General features: G+C 36.7%; 1 protein-coding gene across 1 annotated transcript in view; it reads left to right on the top strand.

Moving 5' to 3' along the window:
- BCKDHB (branched chain keto acid dehydrogenase E1 subunit beta) overlaps positions 1-24,887 on the top strand; it is a 105,920-nt gene that overhangs the window by 37,823 nt on the left and 43,210 nt on the right. The window lies entirely within an intron of this gene.

Genomic DNA, 24,887 nt, shown 5'->3' on the forward strand with positions numbered 1-24,887 from the left:
CTGGAAAGCCGTTTTGTTCTTTGTGGAAGTCTTTGATATCGCTAACAGAACACTTCCTGCTTCTGCTAGAGCTGAGACTTACCTTAAGCTGGCAGATTCACAGTCCTGCAGGACCATGGCTTACAACTCCTTGGGTACTAATTCAGCCTGGGTACACTTGCTCATTTTATGCTGCTGAACAAATCACTCAGAAGACTGAGAGATATCTGCAGTTTTTTTAACTCAGGCCTTGTAACTGTAGTTTACTGACTTAACCACAGGGATGAGAACAGCCATGGGCTTGGAAAAAGGTGTGCGATTCCATCACATTCTTTCTCTGCCTGCAGTTTCTAATTTAAGGCAATATGGTGTCTTATCTAGCAGCTAACTGAGATTGTACAGATGTTTAAATAGGGCAGATCAGACACATGCCTGACTATATATTTGGTATATCTTAATTGTGTAGACAAGAGTTTTGTCATTTTGTGTTTGCTCAGTCAAGGACCTTCCTTCTGGTTGGGTAACATACTAGGTATGGTAAAGGGAAAAATGAGCCATTGGTCTGCTACTCTATGGCAGAACTTGTATTTCTCCTCAGTTTTATTTATCTAGGGGACTGCCAGTGGGATGGGATGGGATGGAATAGATTATGGGAGGAAAGATCCATGTTGTGCATCTGCTATTGGCAGCATTCTGCTGTCTGTGGATGTTACACATTGTATACTTATATGTGTAGCTATGAGTTGCCTCATAAATTTGATCTTCTTGGTTGAAGTGTTTTCATATTTTGTTTGAAGTGTATTTCTTGTTACTTGGATGTACTTTCCAACTGTAAAAAAATGAAATGTGTTGAGTTACTGTCATCAATATAAAGTGAAATATTGGCCATAATAAATCCTTTACAATCTCCTTTGCACAAGTAAAATGGCTATTTTTTTTCCTTCTTTGAAGAGTTGAGCTGTCATTCTTTAAAAACAAAGTATCTCTGTGAAAGAGCAGTTAAGTCTGTTTTGTTGGGTTGGACCTGCACTGAAACATCAGGAGAAAATGTAATTGTGCATAGGAAATATGGAGCTTTAGTTATATAGTATTTTGCAAATACGTTTTTTAAATTTGGATACTCCATGATGATTTTCATCTCATATTCTGTCCTGAACATCCTTTAAGGTAACTGTGGTGTACATAAAAATATCATAGAATGGTTTGGGTCCAAAAGGACTTTAAAGATCATGTAGTTTCAACTCCCCTGCCACAGACAGGGACATCTTCCATTAGATCAAATTGCTCAGAGTCCCATCCAGCCTGGCCTTGAACACTTCCAGGGCTGGGGCATCCACAGCTTCTCTGGGCAGCCTGTTCAGTGCCTCACTGCCCTTGCAGTGAAGTTTTCTTTCCTAATACCTAATCTGAACCTACTCTGAGTTTGAAGCTCGTCACCCTTGTTCTCTCAGTACATGCTCTTGTAGAAAGTCTCTCTCCATCTTTATTGAGGGCTACCTTCAGGTGCAGGAAGGCTGCAGTTAAGTCACCCCAAAACCTTCTCTTTTCCAGGCCAAACAATCCCAATTCTTACTGTTTCCTCGTAGGAGAGGTTCTTCATCTCTCTGAAAAATGGAACAGATGTACCTGTTGCTTTAAAACTGTTGCTAAGTTTATTATTAAGAATTAAGAGAATAATTTCAAAAGAAGTATAGTGCCTGTTGGCTAGGCAGTTCAGCTGTTTATTATAATAAATACCAAACAGTAAATGTTTTTAGTTAGATTGCTGTTATGTTAGTTTGGCTATATGCTGACTGGTCTGATGGGAGAAATGTTGAATTCTCTTCTTTTTTAGCCCTTGTCTGTTTTGTTCTGCTGAAAATAATTAGTGGTTTGCATGTGTGCATTAGTTGGTTGCATTATGTAACTGAAACTTTTAAAATTTAATTTGCATCCTGGATAGCTTTTAAGGTAATTGCTAGTGTAAACAGAGGGATGGAACTGCAGTTCTAGCTGCTTGCTGTAGTCTCATCCCAAGTGGAACTGCTTGTGGCAGCTGTTGCAGTTGACAGTGGCTTACAGTATCAGTTTGGGTGATGTGACTTGCTATTCCCTTCCTGAGATGCCAGTGTCAAGGTCCAAAAGAGCAGTAGAAAAGTTGGCTGTTTCAGAGAAAGCCTTCTGAGCTGTCAATTGGTCTGCTTATGTTCTCTCTGTGGGCTCTTAAATCATAATGGAATTACTTTTACTCCAGTTCAACCAATAAGCAAATTATCAGCTGTTACAGGCGGCCCTTTGCCTCTGGCTATTACTTGTGTCAACACTCACAAACATCAGGCCAGCTTTTTGTTTTTCCTTGTCTCACATGTGTTTGAAATGCTTCCATTGTCTCTTTGTCCTGCTGGATGCAGATGATGGTGCATGTGGTACACTGTGACCTTATTGCCCTTGTGCTGGTGCTGGAATGCATGGTCCACAGCTGATGGAAGTGTGTGGTGTTGGAGACTAGGACTTTGGGTTTTGCTGTAAAAACACGTCTCTTAATTTTGCTGCTGGGAGTGGTGTCCTTTGTGATCAGTAAAGGCTGTTATTTTAGTCTTAGCTGGAAATATTTGCAACTTCGACAGCTGTGGTGTAGCCATGAAGAGGGATGGGCTGAAATTGTTAGTGCTTTGGAGATGAGCAGTAATATGTCAATTTTCACTGCAAATCGAACTCCTTGGTCTGTTTTCTGTAGCTTTTTCTATGAAAATTATGTCATCAAAATGCATATTTTGTAGAGCTTTGAGAAGTTGTACTTCACAGCTGCTACCAGAGGCCTCTTCTAATCAAGCTAAGCTTTGCTTTGACTTTGCATTGCTCCTATGAGCACATTTATGAATATATAGCTCTGAGGGAAACTTAAATAAACATGAAGAATAAATACAGTGTGCATAAATAAAAACTGCTGCCTAATATTTTCTTCACATTTTTATGATTTTGAGATTCTGCTCAGTTTTGAAATAGGCTAGCATTTGTCATCTGCATGAAGAGATGAGGTTGCACCTTCCTGGAGCAGACTACCATGGACTTTGAATGGATCTCAGCAGTAACTGAAACTTTTTTTTGGTACAATTCCTGGAGTGGCTCATCATGCAGACAGGGTCTAGATTTTCCTGTTGTCAATCTTCAGATGTCTAAGAAGGGGAAATGAAGGTTGACCCAGTTACAGGAGCTCATAGAGCTATTCTAGAGAAAGGATGTTTCCTGGGGGTCATTCATCACAACTGCATCAGCAGACTGTTTTTTTTTTTTTTTTCATGAGATAAATTGGCCTCTGGAAATGTCATGGTTTAAAAGTTTGGTCATTTAAAAAAGTTAGGGAAACCCTAGTTTTCCTAGAGTAAAGTTAGGTGAGGCTAATTGAACTCTAATTTTGTAGCTGAGAGGTGACACCTGCTGCTGACATAAAGGACATAAGTAGTTGGCCTGTTCAAAAAAGCATATCTGACATTTTTGCTAGGATTAAAAGCGGAGAATTTGTGTTTTTTATATACACTTCTGTACATTAAAATGCACGCGGATCTGTAATCTCTCTTAAGGTATTTTGCAAGAAAAATGGAGTAGATTGTACAGGTTGTACATGCATAGACTCCCAGTATATTGCTTCTGAATGAGACATGAAGCATAAGCAAACATGCTTTTTCCCTGCGGGATTGAAAGTAAACCCAACATTAACTCCCAATATGTGGCTGTATAAATTAACTTAAAACATTTTGTTGTTATTATATGTCAAAAAACTGACACAAGCTTGTTTAAAGAGTATGTGCTGCTTTAGATGCTTCCTTAGGAAGTGTAACAACAAAGGCTGTCCTTAAATTACCGAGCATCTTGCCTATGTATGCATTTTCAAAGCCCAATGTCATTGTGGTCAGTGAGAAATTTGTTAGGTCTCGTTTGCTTTGACAATCTTCACTGACTTCTGACAAAAACTCTTGTTTTATTCACTAGGACTGGAATATAAGGGGTCCAGCAGTTATAGAGATTCAAAGAGAGATGAGCTAGCTGTCCATAGAGTTGATATTTCTTTTTTTTTTTTGAGGGAGAGAATGCTTTCCTTGCACTTATTCTAGCATCAGAATCCTACATCTGTGTGTTTTATTCATGTAGGAATGGACTGGGGTCAGGAGTGTTTTTTTTTTTTTCCCATTATACCTTCACCTGTAAACATGTATGCATGACATTAATGTGTTTCTCAACATACCCTGCTGATAAAGCAGCCTCTGCCTTGAATACTCTGCTGACTCTCCAGCTGTTGCATGTGCATGCAGACACCTGCATTTAGTGCAGCCACAGAAAAGATGTCAGGTCCTAATCCAGACAGATAAAACTTTTCCACTAGTTGATTGATTAGCTGTATTATTATTGAAAGACTAAACTGCCGTGACGGACGCTGCTCAGAAAACTGAAATGTGACTTATATATTAATTTTCTATAAACTTGGTTATTTATAACCTGCAGAACTGTTTAAAAGCCCCTTTTCTCCCTTTCAGAAATAAATTTTTCAAACAAAAGTTTTACTGCCTTCGCTATACTTAACAGGTTTGCTGGTACACTTTGAATAGATTAGGCTGTGTGGATTTTCCATGTATGATCTGCTGGGTGGTGTGGTATTGATTAAAAAGCCAATGGCACACTTCCCAGTGTTTCACTGGTCACATGCAGGGCAAAATTCTGTAGTTGTAGTGGTTTTAATACTGAAAAATATATGTTACTGGAAGTAGGAAATTTAGCTCAGGATTAAGTACTCTTAAAGTATTCTGCAAGTTACAGTAGTTTTTTCACTCTGAATTGAGCCAAGAATGTTAATTTAAATGTTAAATTGATTAGTATCAATCTGCCATTTTAATTGTGCAAGTGAAAATTTGCAAATGCACATTTTTATACTTCTGAATTACTTAGTAGGCAAGTATTTGCCATGTACAATGATACCTAATTAGTCAACTGTCTCTGAATGGTTGCTGCCTTGGTGCAAAGAAGTGTTGGGAATAGTAATTCAGAAGTTGCTTCTTTAGGACATTATGCTACAGTCAAGTGAAGGGGTGTATGCAGGTCTGGGCACTTGGTGTTGCTTTGCTCCTCTTCAGGAAGGATTCTGCAGACCCCCTCATGGAGGTGAACATAAATGCTTGTCAGGGTACAAACACACCTGCTGCTCATTGGAAAGAGCAAATCTGCGCAAAGAAAACCAAAGTTCCACAGAGGGGACCTGGGGGTGGTACAGATTGGGCAAACTCTGTGCCTGTTTTCCATCGAGGCTTTTGATGGGAGCCTTTGTTTCCAGTGCGTTTTAAAGCATTATCCTTAATGCACAAGTGGCATTTTTGCCAGATCTCATCAGTGAATAATTTTCAGTAGTACATCTTTCATGTACTATACTTAATAGGCAGCATGTCTTAGCAGACCTATGGGTCTACCAGCTTGTTCCATTCCTTTAAGTTTACTTCATCTATTTGGACTGTGAATAAAAGGAAAATCAAGATCAGCAAGTCTGATGTGGGGTTTTTTATGCTTTAACTATACTCACCAGGCATTGAACTGTACAATTGTAGCACAGGTGTCCTGGGACTAGATTTATGTTTCTTGGCTATCTGTTCTTGGTCTTTTGCCATTTTACATGTTGCTTCTTGGATTTCTTACTGAATGGATCTTGTACCTATAAAATGTGATTAAAGTTGTACTGCTTGCATGATGACAGTTAATTTTGTCACTGTTTCCATAAAAACTTGTGTCTTCTGGTCTTGTAGTTTCAGGTTGCTAGTGCTGTGGACTGTTGCTTGGCTTCCAGGAGCAGAACGCTGGAGCCATACTCGGAGGCAGAAGTTATGAGAATATATACATAACCATTCTAGAAACTAATTATTCATACCTTTGCTCTTCTGTGTTATGTTCAAAGAAAGCTTTGAATGGAAGCGTTGTTCTTTGCTCCTATGCATCTTGTTTTTGTCAGGGTAGTACCTCAGTGCCAAGTTGTTTGTGTGTGTATATATATATATATATATATATATATATATTTTTCTCGTTTCTCCCTCCCAGTATAAAAAGAGTTCTCAGCCTATGTTTTGACAAGTGATACTTGAGAAAGAATCTGATCAGAGAAAGCCATAGGTAGAGAAACTACATTTGTGTGTAGTTTTTGTTAATGTATAGTGCTGATGATACTGTCCATCAATTCTTCATCAAACCTTTTCCCTTTTGCTCACATTATGTATTACAACCTTCAGATTTAAAGGCACTTATTCAAGTAAATGGGCAGTGGTACATAATCTGTGGTTAGAAGCTATTATATGGCTCCAGTATGTGCATTTAGTTTTTTTCCTTGCAAGTGGTGCTGATTGAATTCTAATGGAAGTTGGGATGAAGTTCCATGATGGTAATCATATATGAATCATTCTTCCATAGACATAATTATTGCTTCCCTACAGTATTGCCTTTCTTTAAATGTATGTAGCTATTTGTCCTGCCATTATCACTTAGTTGAGCCAGCTGCTCTTTTAAACTATTTAGGATTCACATGCTGTAGATTGTTACTATTTGTGCTTTATTAACCTTTACCCCATGAGAATGTAGTTTTAGGTATTTCTACAATAATTTTGTACTTCTAAAGATAATGTTGAAATTTGTCATGCCAAGATTTAATCTGCTTTTTACTGAATTATTGTCTAACAATATGTACTTATTAATAGCACAATGCATTGTATTTAGCCTCTTCTGAGTATTTTTATGTTCATAGTGAAGGCAATCTGAAATACTTGTAATAAAAGCATAGGCTGCAGAGATTTCCAAAGGTAAATATTGATGGAATTTGTTTTAGTAGTAAGGCTTTGTTCTTCTTTAAGATATATATACTCAGATATTTTCCAAAGGTCTTAGAGTTATACCTGGGATTACACTTAGTTTTCATTATGCTGCTACCTTCTCTGATACTACTAATGTGGACCTGGACAAACCATTTCCATGCCTCTCATCTTTGTTTTGTGTTCAAGAGTCTGTACTTAGCAATTGCTTTTATTTTTTTTTGTCTGCCGCAAAACAGTATTCAGCACAATCAATGGATTTCTTCTAAATAAACTCAGTCTATTCCAGAATAACTTTTTCTGTCAAGCTATTATGGAGTACTCCTGAAATCCCCCAAGTCTCTTGAAATTCATCTAGCCTGTCTGACTCTGTTCCTTGCAATCTGGTGGGCCGAACTAATGCATGAAATCCTGAATATCTGATTACCTTATTATTACCTACATTATGATAGAAAACAGTTATTTTCTTGTTTGATGTATTATACTTTACAGTTACACAATTTTTGATAGCTCTGAGACACATTAAGACCTTTACCATATTGAATTGCTTAAAATTCTGTGTGTATGTTAATGAGTCATCTACTACTAGTTTTTATCATATGGAGGTTGAACTCATCTGAAAACCTTGCAATTTGCTTACTTTTTTCTATGTATGTAATTTGCACTGTCCTGATATTTATGATATTTCACTTAATAATATGATAGGACAGAATTTGCTTGGGCTTGGCGGAAATTTTACTTTTGCATGTGGATATAGAAAACCAAAAAATTGTTGTTTTGTAATGTCACAAAAAAATGTCCTAGAATGAGATGCATGTATTTAATTATTGCATGATTTTATAGTAGTTTAACATGTAAAAAAAAGGTCTGCACTTTTTTTCTCTCCAGAAATAAATTAGACTAATTTTGTTTTCTTAGCTTTTTGTTTGCAAATATGCTTTTGATATGTAAAGCTGTTATTGCAGAAATTGTTTCATTACATGTGCAGTTTTGACAATCCTAAATGTTTTATGTTTCCATGCTCCTGAGGACTTTAACATAAAACAAATTTGTAAAACAAAATAATTATTTATACTTTTCTGTGGTACTGCATTTCAGCAGTGTATATTAGCAACTTTTCCCCCTTGTTTGTGATTTCTGTTGAATTATTTTATAGAACTCACCCTAGAGAACCAAGATGCTGCCTGTTGTGCAGTCTTCTTTTTCAGATAACACATGCCAGAATTCCATGGGACGGTTCTCAACTTTTACTCTTTGTCCTGTTTGAAATTTTGCTCCCAACTAAATTCCATTTACATTTTTTGTGTTTGTATGCTGGATACAGCAAATGGTTAATGGTGCTGTGACACCATGTGGCTTCATCTCTTGGAAGATGCTCATCTAATTTATCTTTTATATCAACTCTTTAATATCTCTGGAGATCTTTGTACCTGTTCTTTACTGGCATCTGAGCATATTCTGTTTTCTGTGCTGAAAAAGAGTAAAGCTTTGCTGTTATTTGTCTTGATTCTTCTAGGCGCAAATGGGGAAAAAAAGAGAAGTATCTAATTACAGAGGTTGTCTTTGTCTTTCCCAGACACAAAGAGCAGGAGGAATGACTGTTGCAACATTTGCTACTGCTCTTGTTGCTCTCTTCTTCAGGTATGCTTTTGGTACGCAGAGATGTGTTACAATAATTTCTAGCCTTTGTACTTGAAGTACAAACTAGTTAAAATGAGGAAGCAAATGAAAGGAAGTACTTTTGGCATGGCATGTGTTTGTCATCATTACTTTGAGAAGAATGGAAAAAACTGGGCCTTAGTGGTAGGAAATGCAGGATGGACTAGTGGCATCTGAGAAAAAGCAGGAGATTCAATTGGCAGTGCTAGAATGTTTTCATATGCTTGATTCATATCCTATTCTTCTGCTCATGACTTGACTAAGAACTACCCATCTGTGTAGTTCTGGAAGTGGTGTGATTTTGCTTATTACATAATGAATCTTACTGCTGTGCTAAATCTGCAGGGAAATTGGGCATTCTCTGCTTTTTGTGACTATTAGTACAAAATAAATTTTCTGTACTGTCCTGGCACTGTTATTCCCTACTTTTCTACTTGTGTTACGATTCTGCAAATGCTTTTGCCAGTTACCAACCTTCCAGCTTGTGAGCTGGTGTTATATAGTTATTTTGGTAATTTATTTAATTTAAAATAGGAAAGATTTTATTCATAAAATTATAAAAAGTATATAGGGGGAAATACTTCAAACTGATATTTTCATCTCATTTATGGGAGAATATGAAGAATAACATAAGAAAAGCAATCAGAGATTAAATCAATAAAGTACTGGAAGGTCTTAATCTGAAGCAATCTAGAATAATCTTCAGTATTTTTTCAAATAGTGTAGTATGAGGGGAATAATTCATTTAGCCTACTGAAGAAACTGTCAGCATAATGAATGCTTACCATGATATAAATTTAGGATTATGCAATTAATTCACTTTTTCCATTTGATTCACATGTGAGGTATTTATTCACTTGCCTAAGCAATATTCTGTTTAAACTGTAGTCGCATTACTTGGATCAGCAGTGAAGTGTGCTGTAAGTTGGAACTGTGCTTTAGTTTGTGTCTTGTAGCTTAAGACTTGCAAATGTTTACAGAGAATGCTAATCAAACTTTCCAGATGAGAAAAAGAGGAAGTGGTAATTCAATACCACTTGAGGATTATGCTTGTGCTATAAATATGCATTCTGATTTCTCCATCCAGCTAAAACACCCCATATTGCCAGTTCTAATAAGTTTCCAGATCTGCACGTGAAAAAACTGTAAAATCACTCTTTTGGCATGTGGTCAAACATTACCAATAAGTAATCACTAATCTATACTGTATTATCACATCTGGAACTTGTGGTGCATTTACTGATGTGCTGCCTAGACTTTGAAATTTATAACAATGCTGTGTTTGGAAGGTTACAGATTTCTTAAGGAAGAAGGACTTAAACGGCTTTGCTGCAAAAGGGGAATCAGTTTTGAGTTTAAAGAGCAAGTGGCATCTATTTTTCATTTGCTGTTAAACTGGTACGTTACTTTATTAACAGGAAAATATGATTTACTTTTTCAAGGGTTTAAAAGATTTCTCTTAGAACTTTCAATTTTTAAATTAAATTTAGAAGATGTGTGATTTCTATCTGCTTATTCTTACAGAGAAAATGGGGTTGAGGAAAAAGAAAATATATTTGGGTTATGAAGCTTGGCAGTGGGAACTAGTTTTTCATGTGTTAGTATGGAACTACTTGCAATATGATGGGAACAATTGCTGCACTTTAACAAGCCCATGGAAACAATTAATTTCTGTTTACCAGCTATGGTATTTTGCTGACATTAGAGAACTGTCTTGATACTGTCATTTTTTTGGCTAAGAGCTCGGTGATGTTTTAAATAATAGATTGACTAGGGGAAGATGTGATTTTTAGGTCTTAAAACACTGTCAGCAGTTTGTGTTAAGATAGTTGTATTTTATTTTTATAGTGAAAGAAAAACCTTTCAGAGTAATCTGTCTACACAGTTAGTCACTTGGAAATTGTCCTTTCTACTAGACAATCAAAATATATTTGAAATAGTTAATGCATATTAACATACCCATACATATATATGGGTATGTATGTGTCTAGATTTAAAGTATCATCTTGATTATCTAGACCATTTCAGTATCATCACGATTGAGGTATCTATGTTGAAGCTGAACGTGAAGGATCTTGGCTGTTGTATCTGTAGGTGCAACCTGACATGCTGCAAAATGTAGAGATTTTCTAGGGCAATTACTTAGGGTAATTGAAAAGCTAATATATGCATCCTTTCTTGTTTCAGAAATGAATTAGTAACACACTGGAATTTGCTTAATAGAAAAGATAAATTAGCTATGTAACTCAGCTATGTTTTTTTCTCTGTGACTTCAGTACTTCTCAGATATTTAGTAAAATTGTAACTTGTTTTGCACAGGTCATCAGTGTTAATTTTCTGACCTGTACCACACTAGAATAAAATACCTTCCCCGCCCCCCCCCCCCCCCCCCCCCAGTATTGGGAAAAAGTCAGAATAAGCATGTGTAGAAGACTCAAATTCCCCCACTCTCCTGTATTAATTTAGTATTTATTTCATTATCACCTAAAGTAATTTCTGAACTGATGTGATTCAGCAGCTGATGATTCAGCAAAGTACAGAGGAAAATGCTGATGTGATGAAGTTTTTAGCTTTCACCGTCCGTGTTCAGAAGAAATAAAGTATTTTTTGGTAATACAGAAATGCTGATCTTTAAATAAATAAGAATCTCTGAGCAATCTAATATTACATAATTTGGAGGCTCAGTGTTTTCATAAGTAAGCATCATTAAAAATGTGGAAGTATAAAGGAAGAAACTGTGATTCGCATTAGTCACGTGCCTTTCATATCCTTTAATATATTAATGAAATTACTCAATGTCTTTATGCTGCGGTCTTGTGTTTTACAAATTTTGTATTAATCTTTCATTTTTGCAGTGTTGTCTGAGATAAATACATTAATCATTTAGGACTTCCAGTAACTTTTAAAGTGTTGAGTCTTTTGTCTAATTTTCTTCAAGGCACTACAATACAGACCCTTAGGCCCCTTTTTCAGTTTTCTGAATTTAGTGTGCTGTTAAACTTTTGCTTAACCAATTTCCATTTGAGGGAAACAAGACAACAAATACTAACAGTCTTTCTTGAAAATTATTACATTGCACTCAAGAAAATTTTGCCTGAGAAATCTAGAAACTGTGGTAAAGTGCTTCTTTAAAGCTTTTTGCAAACAGATCTCTAAAGAATATCAGAGAACATGGAATTTGTTATGGAGCAGTAAGTTGCTGAGCTTCTGTGAGAAGTGGTGTGCAGGAAGTGCTTTTCTGTAAGCAAATGTTGCTTAGAGTCAAAAAACCAGAGAAAACTAGTAAACAACCACGTTGCTTGCTACCTACAGTGCTGGGTAATTGGTCTTCCCTCTGGCTCTTCCTCTAGCAAACCAAGGTTTTTAGAGATCCTTAACAGAACTACAGCTCTGCTAATTACTGCTTTCCAAAAATGAATTGACGTTCTGGTCGAATATAGTTTTGCTCTGTTGACAAGCTTGGTTATGCTTCTTTCATTGTCATGCTCTGAGATGTACAAAGCTCCTTGGTATTTCTGTGGATCTGTGTTTAATGCCTTCTCTCTCTGGTCCCTGCATATGTAGAGGATGTAAATGAGGAGATCTCTATAGGCATTACAGTGATGCAGCAGTAATTCCGGACTGGGAATGAGTGTTACTCAATAGTTTTGCATTTGGAAATTAAAGCTTCAAGACAGGAAGGTCTCTGTGCCTTGTATGGTTCTTACAGCAACTTCATGTTTTTTTTCTGTCTGTATCCCTTCTGCCATCAAACATAAAAACTGCCTTAGTGATCTGGGAGAAAAATATTCATGTGACACATAGTTGAGACTATGACATTTCAAACTGTTTAGAGGAAAGACTGTCTCATTTATTCAAAGAGTACGAAATTAGCAGATAGGAGGGAACAAAGACTGTCATTCAGCAATATTCAGAACTCTGTAGTGAATGAATTACAGGCTTTGATATTTATTCTGTCATGTACAAAGATGACTGCTGTCTTTTAGTTGATAAGCATGTAAAGGGTTCAATATCTTTTAAGCTGCTGATCTAAGTGAAAAATGCAAATGCCTGTGTATCATGTTGAACAGAAGAAGCCAAATAGTTAATTCTTTGAGGAGTATACACCGAATATATAAGGAATATTTGCAAACTCTTATTGCTGATAATTTTCTTACGCTGTCTACTCATTGTAATGCTATGGTGATAAGTGATCAATGAAAAAAATATTTATATCAGGCTGTTTTTCCCAGATTACTATCACAGTTTTTTCAGCTCACCAGGAGAGGCTGCTTGGTCTATAGATAGAATTTCTTTTGTGTACATTTTAAAATTACTATAATTAGTGATTCATGGCCTGACATGTTGAAAGGTTCAATGTAGCAATTAAATGAAGCTCTATTGTGTGTCAGGAAATATCTGTCTCAAATGTGAGGCTTGATTTGGTGTTTATCGCTGAAGAGATTTCCATTGAGATTGGTGACAGATGCATATATTTTGTGACAGTTTCTGTGTATGCTAATGCTTCATTGTCCTGTGCTAACCTCAAATGTCGTTGGCTTACTGTCGAAAGACAGAACATTAAAGTTCATGGAAATGAATAACTGGGGAATAAATTTGGTTGAGTACAAGTAGCATTAAGCAGCATATGATTCACCTTAGTAATGTTTTTGAGCATTGGAACAAGTTCTCATTTTAGTGTAATCTAATATTTTTATTAGTTTTAGCTTGGATATGGAAGACATATGGAATATGCTGGAAGATTATAATAGTGACATTTGCCAGAAAATAGAATCATAGTTTCTAAAATTCAAGTCTGTCTATTAAAGGAAAGATTGCTGAATATTAATCTTCGTTTATGTGACACAAGCTTAGACTTTTTGTTGCATACAGCTGGTCCAGAAAACAGGAGTAATAAAACCTGCAAATTTATATAGACTTGAATAATCATGTGACCTTATTCAGTTGATATTGAGAAACAATATTTTACCTTTATCCCAAGCACTGCAGCTGTAGTCCCTTTTCTCAGGAAAAAGAAGTGAAAAAGAAGTTATATCCAAATTACTGGCTTGAGTGACAGACATCAAAAAGGTCAAATTAATTGTTATAAAAGCAACAGAGTTATTACTTAAATAGAAAGCAGCTATTGTTTCATGGTATTTTCATGGAAATTTAAATTAAGAAATTATGGGCAAATTACTGAGTGATAGCCCTGTGTTGATGGTTTAGAAATCCTAATGGCATAGTGGGACTCTTCCATGAAATGGAAGCCTTATAAAAACACCCAGAGAACTCAGATATGTGTTCCATGGGTTTTGCATTTGGCCTTACCATCTTTTCCATTCCCATGCAGTGGTGTGAAGGCACAGAAATAATTTTATTTCCTTACTTTTTCATAACAACATTATGATTGAAGAATGAAAAACAATTACTGCGTGAGGAGTGAAGCCTGTTTTTCTGTGAATTTATGTCCCATATTTCTTGCCTTCCACCATTCCATGTCCTCAATTTACCTACGTTGAGATGCTCAGCTCCTTTCTAAAATGGATGGTTAGACAAAAAGCGACAACGTGACAATTTATTGGTGCTTACTGGCTGCTGCTGAAATAACTGTGAAAGAGATAGTGTTAAGTGCAGCTTGTCTTTCATGAGGATATAAAGTTAGTAGGAGTACTAATCTTCCTCACAGAGACTGATTTTTACCAAGCTTTCAGGAGCTTAATAATTTTAAGACGTGCATTTGGCTGCAAAATGTCTACCAGTGACATTTGGACAATGACAAATGGACAGAAAAATTAGATCAGCCTGCGGGACCCTCATTTTCTTGGCTGACAGGCTGAAAATTAATATATATCTGGAAAATGACTATTCCTTCTTCTGTAAATTGAAGTAGGTCAGATAGGGAGAGAGTGTAACTGAGAACGAAATGGAGATTGTAGAAATGACATGATGATTGCTGAGATGGTTTGAATGAAGAGAGCACAAAAGATAGAAGAGATAATAGGACAAAATATGATGCTGAAAGAATGAAAGGAGAAGGTGAATTGGTTGTTGCTTGAGAAAAGCAAATGGCAAGTAGTACAGAAAAAATACTTTAAGAAGATCATAAACAAGGAATACAATAATTTTCAAAGCATAGATTTGCAAGGTACTTGGCACAAAATTCTGTAACAATCTGTTATTCAAATAGTTATTACATCTATCACTTCACCAACTAATGCTAGTTTTTGAAAGGGGCTGAGATGGCTCAGCTCTCATTTTCAGACATCTACTTTATCATCCTGGTCTACTTCATATTCTAGTTTAATTGTTTAGTAATTATTTTGCTCAGATCTTTCCCTTACATTGCCTCATGCTTTCCCATATAGTCCATGTTAGATATTCAGATATTAAGTCCAATAAAGCCTAAGTAGGTTCAACATCTGCAGTGAAATGAATTCAGCTGTCTGTGGTGAATTTCATGAATTTGTGTTACCAGAATTGAAAGTAATTTAGGAAATAGGAATGAAGCAGATGCTGGATGCGTAGATGCTGAAGCTCCTGCTTCTTTGGGAGGTTTGGTGAAACTTAAGTCCCACTACTGTCCTGGTCATGCTACAGTTCCCAGTGTGAACCAGAGTGAAAAACAAATGAGGGGTATGCCACAAGTGGTATTGTTTCTCAGTTCCTTCCTCCATACCTTCCACAATCCAGATAGTTTCTTTCCAGAACTTTGCATCTCTCTTGCTATGGCTTTTCTTTTTTCCTTGCTGTTCTTCATCAACATTTCTGCACTTTTCATTTTCCAGAATTGATGTTTTTCTTCTGTCTGTTCTGCCTTCAAGTTCTTATATTGTCACAGCCATCCTCTTAATCTACAAGTTTAAGAAACATCTCTTTTTTTTAAAAAAAAATATTTCTCTTTGGGTCAAAGCAGGTTTTTTGCTGGGTTTTTTGTTTGTGCTACATGGTTATTTGAATTGTGTTTAAAGCTACTGAGCAATTCAGTGGGGGAAAATGAAAGCACTGTTGTCTTCAGCAATAACATTTCAGTCCGTTTTACTTACTTATTTGTGATCTGATGCTGTTTTTCCTTTTTCTTTTAGGAACAGTTGTTGGTTTTTTTCAAGTTCTCCAAACCTATAGTTAGCTTCAGCAAAATTGTTCTGAGGAGACCTGTTATTTGGGTGGTATCTGGCAGGATAGTGGTTTGCTTCTGGATGAATACTGCCAAGATTTGTTCCAGACAGTGGTTTTGTGTGTGTATTGGGGTGTGAGTATAGCAGTGAATTAGCTGGCCCATTCTTAGATCCTCTAGAATGGCTGGGGAAGTTCTTTATCTGCTGCTCTTCATGGAAACTATAGTACAATATTTAGATTAAGTGATGATTTATGGATCTTACAAATCACTGGATTGTCCATGGGAGGCCTTTAAGAATTGCTCAAGATCCCATCTCCTTTTCAAGAATAAAAGAATAGCTGAGGCACTGTTCATCCTCTTGTTTTATAAGTTAGCTTCACTGTCTGACTTTTTAATGTGACTTGAGAATCAGAGCACCTGGAAGAGCAAGGATAGTAAACGGAGAGGATGGTGGTGTTTGTAAGGAAGGAAGATAAATAAAGCTAGCTAGATGCTCTTAGCATTTCAGGGTTTTAGGTACCTTCATAGTCCTGGGGTAATCCCTCTAAGACTTTGGAACTTTTATTTTATGGAATGGGGGTGTTTTCCCTGCCTTTTTGGCTGTTGAAGACTGCAGTCTTTCTTTAAAGATTATCTTGGAGGAACATCAAAAAACACTCAGACTTAAAAGCTTGGAATTTATTTTTTGAAAAGAAGTATTATAGTGAAAAGCATATATACTATTACAGCTTGATTATTCCAAGAATTTGAGGGACAGATGACATTTTCAAAATCTGAGAATATTAATAAACAGTATGCATGTAATTTCTGAAAGACAAGAGGAGGGCTAGTTAATCTCAAATTCTAATTTACTAATAGACAAACAACATTTAAGGCCTAAAATAAGTATTGGATTTGAACATGAATATAAGAAAACTGAAGAAGCAAGTTAATTTATGAAGATGCTATTTCATATGTTTAACAAGTAATTAAAACTCAGAAAAGGACTTTTCTCCATGGAAGGTCAGCTGAGTGTGGTGGTGTCACACAGACTGGAAGGGTGTCTTATAATGTGTCCATGAAGATTTTTGGGATGAAAAGGATCTCTTTAGTGTAAAGGATCTCTTTGGTGCAGTACTATTCATCTGTATTTCCTGAGACTTCCTAATTTTGCTCCCATAAACAGGGAACTAAAAGGTATAGAGGGTGAAGGTAGGATGGGTCTATCCATGGTGTTTTAGTCACACTGGTGAATGTTGGAAGCTTCTGCAAAAGTTCCCCTTTTCTGAAACCTTTGCTATTAAATTTTTTGTTTTAGGCTATACATAAAGAATAATTATTTGAATAGATGTATTTAATTGTGGTCAAGTAGGCAAATAGAGTTAAAAGTATTGAGGAATCATGATTACCAGTCCAGCTGAGTTGTGAATGTTTTCCCTAAGTTTAGTTGCCATTATACTTTCAATGTCTATTTAAGGAATATGCTCATAGTTATTGCTAGAACACAATGACTGGGAGACCTAGAGGCATTAGGTTAAAAGAAGTTTTCTTAATATTCATGCTATTTATTTCAGTCAGGTTAGCAGATTGTATGTGGAGTCCTCAGAAGTAAACATACTCTTGCACCAAATGTATATGAAAATTATTAATTGTCATTATTAAAGAGAGCTTCCAGTGCCAGAAAGTAAATGAGGTGTGAGGAGACGGAGGAAAAGAATGCAATAAAATCAGTGTAGTGCATAACTGAAGTTATAAGAATGAGCCAGATGGGTTTTATTTTTAATTTTACTTTTGAATTCTGAATCAGTTTTCATCCCTAACCAATTCAGTCTAGCATGTAGCAATTCAGTAGTGAATGTAGCAATTTGTCTTTAGGGTATCAAAAAGCCATGCTATGGAATTCCAGCAGTACTTTTTCTTTGTCTGTCTGTTAATGAAGTTGATTAATGTGTTCTTAAATACTTTTAAGTTAAGCAGAATTAATCCATCTGCACAAAACATCTATTTTCTTAATTGTCCCCACAATCCATGACCATTATTAGCACCTATTGTTTTCTCAGCAATTATCTGTTTTAGTGTATGTAGAATGATGTTATGAAAGTAGTGCAAGAGGGTTTGTAGCAGTGTTGTATTACAAGAGTAAGTTTACTGAAAGCATTGGAGAGTTACTCACTACTTGATAGAATATTAGTCCTTCTGATCTACTTTAACCCTCTTCTGTTAAAAGTTGTATCAAGCAGCCCAAACTGTATTGAGATGCACCCTGCTGTGTGTCATACCTCATTTCTCTTTTCATGGTATCAGCTATTTAAATTACAAGTTCTTTGGAGAGGAATTCTCTGCTACCCTTCATATACTACTCTACACTCTGGGGATCTTTGGTTCTTGTCTTTGCAGGAAGCTTGTGAATTTCTACGATGATCATCTCAGTCAGATTCTGACAGTGTTGTGTAGGATATAAAGGCTGTAACTGTTTTATTATGATCTCTTCATTGCTTCTTAGGCCGTTCTACCTAGCCCTGTAGCAATCCTGTATGGTTTTGACTGCAGTTTTTAAAATTTTCTGTGTTACTTTGCATTATTCCTGTGCTTGTTTTCATTTTTCTTTATCTCTGCACCACCATCCTTATGCTACAATGTTGTTCTTAGTGCTATGCAGGAAGAATCCGTATTAGTATTTCAGAATTATTTGTGGCATCTATAGTGTAAAATGATACATACTGGAATATTAAAATCCTGGTATGTCGAGGCAGTAAATTTTATGGTTGTGTTAACGTTTCTCTGCAAGATGCTTCATCTGTGCATCCCTGCTGTGATCATGTTAGTTCTATATGAACTGTTTCTGCCACACATACAACTGGGGAAAAGATCCATCCTGATGTAGATTTCAGTATGCAACATCAGTATAACAACAGAAGCTATGCTTCTGGGCACCACTGCAAAGAGCCTGGCTCAGTCTTGTCTGCACTCTCCTTTTGGATCTGTAGATACATTGATAAGGTCCCCTCATCAAGTCCCTTAATTATTTTTGTGGCCCTCAGTTGGACTCTCCTTTAAATCTGTGTCTTTCTTACTGAGGAGCGCAGAACCAGATGCAACATTCCAGGTGTGACCTCACCAATGCTGTGCAGAGGGGCAGCATCACCTCCCTTGTCTGGCTGCCAGCACTCCTCCCAATGCAGCCCAGGATACCATTTGCCTTCTTTGCTGCAGGGGCATGTTTCTGGCTCATTAGCAATGTGGTGTCCCTGAGGACATTCATCTCCCTTTCTTGCCAGGCTGTTTTCCAGCTGTGCAGCCCCCAGTGTGCACAGTTGTCTGGAGTTGTTCCCAAGGGCAAGACTTGGCACTTCTCTTTTTTGAACTACATGAGGTTCCTGTCAGCCTGTCCAGGTCTCTCCAGATGGCAGCGCAGCTCCTTCAGCCCATCAGCTGCTCCTCCCAGTTTGGTGTCATCTGCAACTCTACTAAGAGTATACAGTCTACCCCATTATTCAGATGCAGCTGTAGATTTGCCCAAGAAGAAAACAGTAATAACATTTTCTAAATAATGATGTAGAATGCAGGTCTGAAAATGCTTATTGGGATTGCTGGAGTGCTCCCAGCTGTGGGTCATCTTACTACAGCACTCTGACTGCTCACAGGTGCATGTCTTCTGTTTTGGTGAGCCTTGGTTGCCTTTTTGTGATCAAATTTAAGAAAATGTTATGTATTTCATGGAAGAATTATCAGTAAATGCTGTAAAGCTGTTTTTGATGAAACTAATGTTCTTCACCCAAACGGAAAGTTTTGCATGATTAATTAATGAGATATGAGGAACGGTAAGCATGGCCTTGCTAAGGCTAAATCTGTGACAACTATCCAGATATGTGAACAAGGGATGAGAAATGAATGATGCCTTGACTGCAAGAAAGCTTTTGACACTCTCAGAATACTCCTGTATCCAATGAACAGCTCTGGTCCAGTGGAGAGCAGGATAAGTAAAATACTGTTTGTGTGCTTGCCTAGTCACAGTTAGTGGTTAAGGTACAGTATTCTCTCTGGAAGCCATTGACAAGCAAGGACTGCAGGGAGCTGTACTAGGGCCTGTCCTTCCTCCCTTCCTTCATCCATGCTGCTGTTAGCATTGACTCCTACTTCTGCCTTTGCGCTGTCAAAAATATAGCCCAGCTTCCTTCTGTGCTCAAGAGAAGCATGTTGCTTGTTGCTTCCCCTTCCTTTGAGCTCTCATTAAGATTTCCTTCCAGCTATATATTCCTAATACTAAGAAATTGGTAAAAGAAGCAGCCAGGTAGAAGCACAGTTGGACTGATTGTTTAGGAGAGAAGAGATTTAAAGGGGCTATGTGAAATGAGCATAAGTTTCTTTTTTTGAGCTTTGCTCCTTATTAGAAGTTAATATTCAAATGCATAGTATTCATTTTCAAAGAGCCGAGTAGACAGCATGGCAGCTGTCTATGACATACTACACTTGAGTACATGCTTTGATAATTTATTTGATGAACCATTAATCATGTGGTTTCAGGTAAACATCTTATTGGGCAGCAAGTACTTTTCTAATACTTCTCTTAATTTTCCTACATTTTTTTCCGTTGCAATAATACAGTTGTAATGGATCATACTTTTAGATCTTTGTTTATTTTCTCTAATATCTGGTCTTCTGTAGTGATTTGAAATCAATTGGAAAGGAGGTTAGACTAAAAAAATTCTGGGGTTTTGTGTGGTGGTTTTTTTGTTTGATTTTTTTTTTTGGGGGGGGGGAGAGGGTGTTGTGGGTTTTGGTTTTTTTTATCTTACCTTTTACTCCAGATAAAGCAGGTGAAGGTATAGGGACAGTGTCAGGCAGGGGGGTTGTGTAGCAGGACAGCCTCTCTTACCACTCTTAATATGTGAAGGTCACATAGGGAAGGATTGTTTCCAACATTAGTGGATGATGGTCTCTGTTCTTTCCCTTGTCACAGTTCCCTGTTGGTGTTGCTGTTCTTCTGTGTTTTGCTTCTCCTTGACAGAAACTGTTACAAGTGCATTCTTACTGATGGTACTCTGTTACAGAAACCACAGTCGAAATGTCTTCATCTTTGTATTCTTTGCAGTCTGGGAACTGTAAAGGATCTGCTCATCATCGTTCTTGACATGTAAATTAGTTATCACAGATCCTTTTGCTTTGGACAAACTCATTCTGTGCTTCCAGAGCTGGTAGTAGGTCTGAGCCTATCCCAGCAATTTTGGCTGTGCCATCTGCAGTCAATGAATTCCAGACTTGTAGGTCAGAAAGCACAGACCTTGGTGCATCATCTGAAGAAGCAGGCAGGAGTGGATTAGAAGCCTCAGTTTTGGTTAAGTAGTAACCGGATGAGTAAGATTTGTGCTCTGCTAATGTGGGTCAGTTCAAATTGGCAACTATTTAGCTGTTTGTCTCAAGCTAGAAAGGTGATGTACTTGTTTTCTGTTCTCTGCTGTTAATCAGCATACTCGTCTATTACAGAATTGCCTGTTTTTTTCATTTTATTGTTTGAGAAGTTTTGGTTAAAAATTTTTGTCCAATGGCCTTCCTAAGTGATATAATAAAAATGATTTCTTTTTCTTCCCAACTTCTTTTGGCTTCTTTTATTTTTATCTTTTTATCATTTTTATCATAGGTTGTTACCAGTGTTTGGCTAGGATTCTCTGCTATACAATTGCAATACTGTGATAATGTTTGTTATGTTTAACAGAATCTTACCAGAAGGAGGGTAAGGCTGACTGCCTTGTTCCCAGTAGTTGAGAAGTGTTATTCATGCTTTGAAGTGTTGAGCTGATGAAATAATGGTTTTTCATGTCATTTGTTTGTCTTGGAATTGTCTTGGTTTTATTGAAAAACAACTCAATGAGTTTCAGTCAACTTTTGGAAGTATAGCATAGACACTGTGATAGAGTACATCTCTCATTTTCCTTCTCTGGAAATCTAATTCTGTTGAAACCACAGTAAATCATGTTATTTTGTTTTCTTGTTTCATTTATAGTTCAATGTTAAGAATTATTTTTGTTGGTTGGAGCTTTAAAGAGGGCATACTTTTCCTAGATTTTTGTGCTTCTAGGAGGAGACAGTCTTGGACAACTGGTGGCTATAATTTGCAAGCTTGAACATGATTGTTAGGAAGCTTCAGGGTTTCCTTGGGTCCAGGTTACTAGGACACAAACTTCCCCTTCCCTTCTATTCCTTCTCTTAGGACCCTAGGGAAAAAAAAATAAAAAAGAAAAAGAATGTTTGAGGATCTGTTTGGTTTTCCAGAGATCCCAAAAATCCAGTGGGATTCATCCTCTGGGATGTGTGGAAATTGGGGATGGAATAACTGCATTTGCCAAGACTGTGAGTGTATCACATGCGCAAACAATTCATTGTAGTTGGGATGTGTAGTCCTGTGAATCTACATGTGCTAAGTGAATGTAATCCTCAGTGATTTATCTGGCAGATTATGTTACATATTTCTCTGTGGGAAGTACTGAATAGAAATCTGGGATCTTATTTCTATCTCTATGCTTGTGGTGTTCAGTACCAAGAATACTGCTATGCAATTTGTTATTGAAACATTAAAGGGAAGGAAGAACTAATGGGTTGGGGAAAGTAGCCTCCCTCAGGTTTTATGTTTCCCAAGTACAAATTCATTAAAGCTGGTCTAAAAATGAAAAAAGAAAATGTATTTCAAAACATGTATTGAAACTTTACCTAGTAATTTTTTAGAGCTTTCATATTCTGGTTTGTTTTCAGTAAAAGAATGTATCAATTAATGTTCTTTTTTATACAGTTTTATAATTGCTTCATACATGCTCAGTACAAAATGGAATACAATAAAAACATGATTTCAGTACTTTTGCCAGCTTTTTAAAAATTATTATGGAAAGCTAGTTTTTTGATTATGCAGGACATTTTTATAGTCTCTTAAGAACACAATCAAAAGTATTCAAAAATTTAAAGGGTAAAGCGAACATAAAACTATCCTTTTCTGTAAGAGATGGAAAATCTGTTTTTTTAAGAACAGAATTTTCTACTTAAAGAAAATAGCCAGCTTGCCATTGACACAAAATAACAGCTATTTATAAAAAAGCTTGACTCTGATAATTTCTCTTAAAGCAGTGTCTGTGTTATTGGAGCAGCTGTTTGCATTGGGAGTTCTGGTGTTGCTGTATGTGGAGAGCAGTAGTGTTAAATGTGGTTTAGCATCAAACTCATTTTGGTTGGCTGCTTTCTCCTAAGTAAGGGCAGAATATGTTACTGGTAGTGTCAGCACTTGGATTTCAAAGTGCTTGGAAGTGCCAGGCTTGTGTTGTTTTCTTCTGTCATCAGTGCCTGTAGGAGAGGAGCAAACATCCAACACAATGAATTGAGAGTTGAACAGAAAAGTGTTTATAGAAAGTCTTGGATAGAGTGTGGTCAGGGAGGTTGAAAACAATTTGCTCGACTGCTTCCCTATAAAAACATTGGGCTGCATCTCAGAAACGCTTCAGAGTGCACCCTGAAAGCATTTATTTTGCTAAGGCATTAGGTTTTTTTACATTTCCTTATCAGACTTATCGTGCAGTTAACTTTTTGCTCTGGTGCACTCAGTTGTCATTCTTGTGAACGACACCAATGTAAAACAATTGACAACAAATATGTAAAACAAATGACAATGAAATTGAGGTGGAAAAGTATAGTCAGTATTGGTTCCTGGTTTTGTTTTGGGGCTAATTTAATAGTTTAAAGCCCTAGAATCTCTTCTCTAATGATATAGCAGAGGTGACACTGGTGTACTATATCCGGGGTCTCTGCTGCCTTCCAGAAGGAGAGAGTGCTTTTGAAACTTTGTCTGCAAATCTTGATGTGCCTTTCATCTCTAAATCTCTGAAGTGGTGTTTGCTGCTCTATACTAACTGTACAGGATGAATCAGATTATCCCCTTCAGCTGACTTTCCCAGCAGCCCTCTTGGTGTTGAGAAGATGTCAGAGATGGGCTGGGAAAAAGAGGTTCTGGGCAGGGTAGGACCTCTGCCTTTTGGAAGCCCAAGTTTGTATCATTGTATCATCTGAACTTGGCTGTGATAGCACGGAGTGACCATGATAGAGAGAAGCCATGCTCTCTAAATGCCTGGTTGTTGCCTCTGACTTCTCTTTATGCCCCATTACTAAAGATGGAAAAAAAAATCAATTTTCATTTAATTTGAGACGTGATATATATACAGAATCTCTTGGTGCCCTCTGAAGTGTATGTGGACCTTAAGGATCAGCAAGCAACAACTTCTGGTTGTATAGAAGGAACATTTTAATCAGTGATCTCTTAACCCATACTACATTTTTAAAAGATATATTTTCAAAAGTACTCTTCATGAGCTGCAGAATGTGCATGCATGTCAAAATTTAAATTTTTCACTTAGCTAAGAAAAAGTGTAAAGACTGCAGTTTTGCAAGACAGAATGGGGTTGTTGAGGAAATGGGAGAGAATCAATCTGTTACAGAAATACAAGTGTTTGGTTGTGAGGGGACAAAATACATTGTTCTTTGAAAGGCCATCCTTTTTCTCTATCTAATCCAGACTAATAAAACCACTGCATCTGTTCACCTTCAGAAAAGGTGGTAAAATGGTAGGATTCTCTTCTGGCCAGTTTGCTACACTGTGCAGATTTAGCCTCAGTTTTCTGCAGTTTTATGCAGTGGTTATTCAAAGGTTGAGGACCCCATTACCTGAAGTTATTAAGCCACATTTATTTGTACTCTAAATGCTCTTCTGAATATTGGGCTTTGGTTATCCTGGAGGCAGGATTATCACATCATCTAAATTAATAGGGACTAATGTTTTGCCATAAATTTAAAAAGTGAAATTAATGTCTTACAGAACAGCAATGATACCTGTAAATAATCATTATCCCTGTCTGCTGTGTCCTGTAGATAATAGAGCAGCAGTCTTGAAATTTGCACTTTTAATAGAGTAACTATTTTGCTGCCAGGAAATAAGGTTAAATTTTCATTTGAAGATTTAGAAAGTAAATGTTAGCTATTCTAGGACACTATGAATGTATTTGCCAGGCTTTGTTCTAAGTTATGTGGACTGAAATATTTTCCCCTGATAATAGATATTTAAAAACTGTGTCTAGAAGAATCCCATCTGTTGTTATTGTCTACTGTTATTACTGTATTGTGCTGTCATAGGTAAGATAGAAAAAACAGTATCATAATTAAAATTATGAGGGCATACAAGGACTGCAAGATATTTGCTAACTGAAAGTATCTCTTGACCAGGCATTTATTAGTCTGATACCTTATGGATCAGTTTTTCCACAAAATACCTGTACTAAATTGTTTGGGGAGAATGATGTGTAATCTCAGAAGACACTATCAAGAAA

This window comes from Cinclus cinclus, chromosome 3, assembly GCF_963662255.1.
Source record: "Cinclus cinclus chromosome 3, bCinCin1.1, whole genome shotgun sequence".
In the NCBI taxonomy this organism is placed as follows: Eukaryota; Metazoa; Chordata; class Aves; order Passeriformes; family Cinclidae; genus Cinclus; species Cinclus cinclus.